This window comes from Corvus brachyrhynchos, unplaced genomic scaffold (genome assembly GCF_000691975.1).
Source record: "Corvus brachyrhynchos isolate BGI_N302 unplaced genomic scaffold, ASM69197v1 scaffold409, whole genome shotgun sequence".
In the NCBI taxonomy this organism is placed as follows: Eukaryota; Metazoa; Chordata; class Aves; order Passeriformes; family Corvidae; genus Corvus; species Corvus brachyrhynchos.
In genome coordinates, this window is record NW_008246059.1 from 3,309,292 (window position 1) to 3,315,144 (window position 5,853).

Genomic DNA, 5,853 nt, shown 5'->3' on the forward strand with positions numbered 1-5,853 from the left:
GTCATGCTACAAGTTCCCTTTTTTTTCCTGGGGAAAAATATTGTCACTTTTTTTCCCATCAATTTAATTAGATACAATTTGTCTCAGCTTTTCTCTGCAGTATTTGTTTACTTTCTCATCAGGACCGACACAGGCCAATTAGTGTAGTGTAATTGTTTAACCTAGTCAGTGCGCTGCGCTGGATAGAAGAGCGTGCCGGTTGCGAGGGAGGCAGGGATGAAGGAGCAGCCACCGGCTGCAGTGTGGCGCAAGGGCCTTCAGGAATTGCTGACACGACACCGTCCCCTGGAAGCGCAAGTTGCTCTGACATCCCAGCAGCCCTGATTCCTTGTTCTCTGTCACTGCTATCACGGTATGATCAATTCCCAGAGCTAATTCTTCAACCACACCGTGCCCAAAGCACTGCACGGCATTATCTCCTTCCTAGGATGCCCCCTGAAAGCAAAATCTACTGCAACCATAGAAACCAGAGGACTTAAGTGATGTGTCATGTACATGTGCTGTCTCTGTTTTCAGTACCTTTGCCAAGAATACAATGTGAGAGCCTGTAAGAAGGTTGATTTAATTCCTTCATCCCATACCTCTGTAAAGACAGACAGAAATTGGCCACAAAATAACCGACGTATGCTTGCTTTTCTCTCTGAACTTATGCACAGCTGCCAGAGGAATGGAGCTGCTACTGCCACAAGTGGGGATGGAGGCAGGAAAAGGGTTTTCTTGGAGCTGGTTCAGTGGAGAGCCCAATGCTGACTGTGGCTTTCGCAGGGAGGGTGGTAAGTGGAAGAAAAGGCAGTAACTGAGGTCCATATGACAAAATATTTAAAGTTGTTTTGGCTCTGTTGATCAGCCTAAGTGTTGATCAAACACATACAGTTGTGCCATTCCATGGAAGCAGTTTCGCATGGATTGTAAAAGCTATTGACTTCTTTTCCCCTCCTTTACTGTGAAGAGTATGTGGGGGAGGAAAGAAAAGACTATTCAGGTGGCCATTGCAAATATACATGAGCTTTGTTTGCCAGAGCTACCACATAAAAGAAAGAAAAAAGGGCATCTGAAAATGAAACAGTAATTCAGGAGAAGAAGAAAATACCTTTCTTTTTTTTTCTTTTTCCTTTTCCTTTTCTTTCGTTCTTCTTTTAAATCAGACCGATGTTGTGATTAACTTGCATTCTGCAGCACAGTTGATGTGACAGTCAACCAAATTAATCCCATTATGCAAAATCCAGTTCACAAGTGGTTTTTCTTTTTTCTTTTTTTTTTTTTGCAAAATTATGTCAATTTCCCCATAAATTGGAGAGACCATGTCAGTTTTCTGTATTGCATATAGACACTACACAGTGCTGTATGTCTATATTCCTTTAATGCAGTAAGATACAAATTTTAGCTCAGTGGCACAAATTAAGATTCATAACTTTAATGCTGATGTTTCTGTTTATATGAGGCTTATAGGAAAATTTCCATTAGTTTTGGCTTTCATTTTCATTCTTGAATTTCATGACATATCAACTATTAAAAAACAAGAGGATGAAGAGCTTTAAAAAATAAACAACCAGCAACTTGAAGTAAAAATGCTTAATTATTTTGATAGCAGAAATTTTTTTTTTTCTTTCCCACTTTTTTTTTCCCCCCGTATTTCTTTTTAAAGGAATTTGCCGCCTGTGGTAAACAAGCCTCCTCGAGGCTCCCCGTGGTGTGCGTGGTGTCTGGCGGCTGGAGCAGGAGACATTTCCACAACTGCTACCCTTTCAGCTGAATGTGGCCATGCAGTAGGTGGCCAAATCTGTTTGGCTTTCACCGAGATCTGTGAATTCCCTGCATCCAACCAACTTGTCAAATTAAAACGTTGCCTGCTCTGTGCTGAAGAACAGACGTGCGATGGAAGCTTCTTGCACTCTAGCCCTTTGTCACCAGCACGCTGAGCTCCCAACATCTGCTCGCTGGACTCGGCTTTTGCACCTTGTTCATTTATAATGCAGCAAACTTCAACTTCCACAGCACAGGACTTAAATGTGCCCCTGGTTTAAAAAAAAAAAAATTCATAAAAAGGAACATCCGGAGGGGAGGAGAGGAGGAATTGAGGCTCTAATATATATGTTCTTCAGCGATTTGGGAATAAACATATTTTTAAGTGAGAGGTTTGTTGGATTGTACTTTTTTATCCCAGTAATGCTTTCTTGTACAGTGAATTGTTGACTTTTTTTCCATGCTTTAGATTTATTAGACATGTGTCAAGTTGTCAGCCTCCTACCGCTTGCATTTGTGTCCACCTTGCAAACAGCAGGGAAAAATATTTTTTTCCCTTCTCTCTCTCTCTTTCTCTCTCTCCCATGAATGTTCACTTCTTGGCAGCTCTGAAACAAATTTTGAACAGTTGCTGTTCCTATTGATAGCAGTAGTTTGATGTTAGAAAAAGGGGTTTTATTTTCCCCAAGTTTCTGACATATACTGGCATATCATTTCACATCCTACCCTGATGCATCAAAAGTAAAGCAAACCAAACCAAGGGGAAAAAAAAAAGGCAGAAAGAGGGGGAGGGCATAAACCAGCATGTTCACACAGCTCCTGAGCCACTGAAGAACACCCGCCCATCTGTTCACCATTTCAGTCCCTTTGTTCTATCTTTATTATATGTATTCCTCAATAAAATGAATTCCTGCTACTTTGACGACATTTCAACACATGCCTCTTAGTCTGCGTTTGAGCTGTCTGCGAGGATCTCCTCACTCCCCTCCTCTCACTTGCCATCAGCAGCTGAGCCGAGGAGATACCTGCCAGACAAGCCAAGCCGGAGGAAGGAACCCTCCAAGGCAGTGAATAGCTCCCCATGGCACAACCAGAGTCTCCCGGAAATAGTTCCAGGTGGGGAATCCTGTGGAGACAGCCCCACATGCTGAGAATGACACACTGTGTGTTACATGTTTGCTGCCATCGGAACTGCGTTGATGGCAAGGTGCCTCTATCAGGGCCAGAGGTCTCTTTCAACCCTACAGAATGAGTGCTAAGAGTTGATATTTGAAAGCCAACTGCACATGTTTGCTCTCGCACACCAAAATGCTTGTATCTAACTTTCAGATAACTTTTACCCACAACTGCCCCTAACATTTATTTTTCTTTTCTGACTTGTCTCCTTCTGTTGCAGCCATGCAATTTCACAAATATTAAAATGTCCTGCAGGAGGAACAGGTCTGAAATTTTAGCTCCCCATCTGGTTATTTGAGTACCTCCCTCTTTTGCCATGCTACTGCATTCCTCAAAACAGATCTTCTTATGACAGAGGAACGGCAATGGCATGGAAATACAATTTTTGCAAGTTACTGCCTACCAGGTGTCTCCTGTTGAGGAGAAACTGGAAGTGGGTGAAATGGGGCACCCTAATACACTTTGCTTTGGCTCCTACAACAGTAGAAGGAGAATTCAAGTCATTCCAGTAATCGCCAGAAAGCCCAGGCCTCAGTAACTTAGCTGCAGAATATTTGTCACTAGGTCAGCCAAGTGGGGCAACTGCCAGAAGACTCACCCCAAACTGCCCTATCAGTTTATTTTCCAGAGACAAAGAACCCTTCAACCAAGGGCTGTTGCCGGCACTACTCTGCCTGGTGCCCGGGTCCAGCAGCCTCTCACACCGTTCCAGTGGCACCTTATCCAGAAATGCCAGATATCCTCTCAACCCCAGGGACACCAGTGCAATGGTGTATGACTAAGGCAACTCTGTTCCCATACAGACCTTCCTGCCTGTGAGCAAACAACCACTTAAGGAAACTTTGCACTGTGCATGTCCCCAGAGCAATTCAAACCACAGAGCAAATGGAAATTGCTCCTATCCAAACACTCTTCCACACCTGGCATTTCATTACACTGCAGATATGTAGCTCCAGAGGCACGGGTAGCACTTCCCTTCCATCCAGAAGCACTTTGCACCCTCTGCCTAATGTCTTACAGCAGTAGCAGCTGTCTGGGGGTAGAGAAGACATGCCCATTTGTTTAGCTACAATTAACATTCATCTGCTGTAATGATTCATCGGGTGATAAAGCAGTGATGAAATGTAACTTTCAGGCTCATCAGAATACATCACCTTCTATGTGGCAAGTCAGAAATTCCTGCCACAGGAGAATCCGAGACTAGTGGCGTTTTCCATCCCTAGAGGGACATTCCTCCTCTTCCCAAACGCAAAAGCCTGGAAATGCCATTGCTGTGCTGACAGAAGGATTCATGCAGCATCTCTGTTTTCACTGCAGCTGAATTCACTCCTGCTGTAGGTTCAGCCTGTGTGGAATATTATGAACATCTCCACATGTACATTACACCCCAACTCATTGGCTGCTATTTGCTCTGGAGACTAAACATTCGATCTGCCAGCAATCACATTATCGTGCCAGCCAAAATGCAAACCTGAACCATATGGGCAGAAGAGGGACCCATTGCTTCCACACTGCTGTCTCTATTCTTATCCCTCCAGTTCCCTGATGTTGAAACAGATCATCTATTTCCTCTGAATATTATGAAGCAGAGTAGGAAAGGAACTACTTGAGAAAATTACTCTGTTTATTAAAAAATAAAAAGTCTCTATGAAAAATGTTTACCCACTGTTTACTCACCAAACATAAGGTTTTGTGCACAGGCACAAAAAAAATGCAGTAAAATAAATACAAGACATTTAGAAATCTGTGCTGCAGATTTTGCCAAAAATGGAGCAACAGAAGCTCACCCTGCCTGAGGGAATGACTGACTGGCTGAGGATACATCCCATCGGAGCAAGCTGAGTTTAGGGCAAGCAACAGGGCAGACAAAGGGAAAGGTAAAGTATCTATCATAGAGGAGGAAATACAGTTTCATTAAGCTGGAGCTCATATCACTTTAAATTCGCAGCTGGACTTTCAAAGCCAGCCTCTGCAGCTCTTGGTGCACTTCTGCACACACTGCTTGAAATCCCGAGGCGCAGAAGGTAGCACAGAGCCCAGCCCTGGCTTCTGTCGTGTCCTGTTTATTTCCATAAGTAGTGTTCATAGGTAGCTGGAATAAGTACTGTGCCCTGGCACACTGGGCCATGCTTTGCTGTAGCACAGGATGTACCAGCTGCTACGGAAATACTGGGGAAAATGGGGACCTGCTGCCAAATGGGATGGGGCCCATGTAACAAAGGACACCGAAAAGGCCAAGGTAATCAATGTCTTCTTCACCTCAGGTTTTTTTTTTACTTGGAAGGTCTGGAACAAGGAAGCTTAGTGTAGTTTAGGCACTACTTGGTGTAGTTTAGGGAACATGGTCAGACACAACTCCATGGTCCCTCCCAGGATGCGCCAAAGGGTTGTCTGATGTCTTTGTGAGGTTGCTCTTAATTACCTCAGAAAGGTCATGGTGATTGAGGGGGGGTGAAAGAGAGCAAATGTCACTTCTGTCTTCAAGAAGGGCAAGAAAATTGCAAGCAACTACAGGCAGGCCAGCCTTACCTTGATCCCTGGAAAGGTGATGGAGCAGCTGATCCTGGAAACTGTTTCCAGACACTTGAAAGATAGGTGATCAGCAGCAGTCAGCACAGATTTATCAAAGGGAAATTGTGTCTGACCAACCTGATAGCCTTCCATGATAAGATGGAAAGCTTGGTGGGTGAAGGGGAGCCATGGATGTGCTTTATCTCAGTAAGACTTTTTACATTGTCTCTTTAACATCCTCACAGACAACCTGGTGATCTATGGGTTAAATATATGAGACAGTGAGGTGATTTGAAAGCTGCCTGAAGGGCTGGGCTCAAATGAGATGTGATCAGCAGCTTGAAGTCAGTCACTAGTCACTAGCCAGCTCCACTTTGCTGATATGCTGATATGAGGACCAGCACTGTGTAACCCTCTCATTGA

At 44.0% G+C, this 5,853-nt stretch overlaps 1 protein-coding gene across 1 annotated transcript in view; it reads left to right on the forward strand.

Annotated features, from left to right (window-relative positions):
* ZADH2 (zinc binding alcohol dehydrogenase domain containing 2) overlaps nt 1-5,528 on the forward strand; it is a 36,434-nt gene extending 30,906 nt beyond the window's left edge. The window contains exon 4 of the transcript XR_001865855.1: nt 5,515-5,528. The gene's annotated coding sequence lies outside the window, so the exon portion shown is untranslated. The remainder of the gene's footprint in view (nt 1-5,514) is intronic.
* Nucleotides 5,529-5,853: the final 325 nt, after the last annotated feature.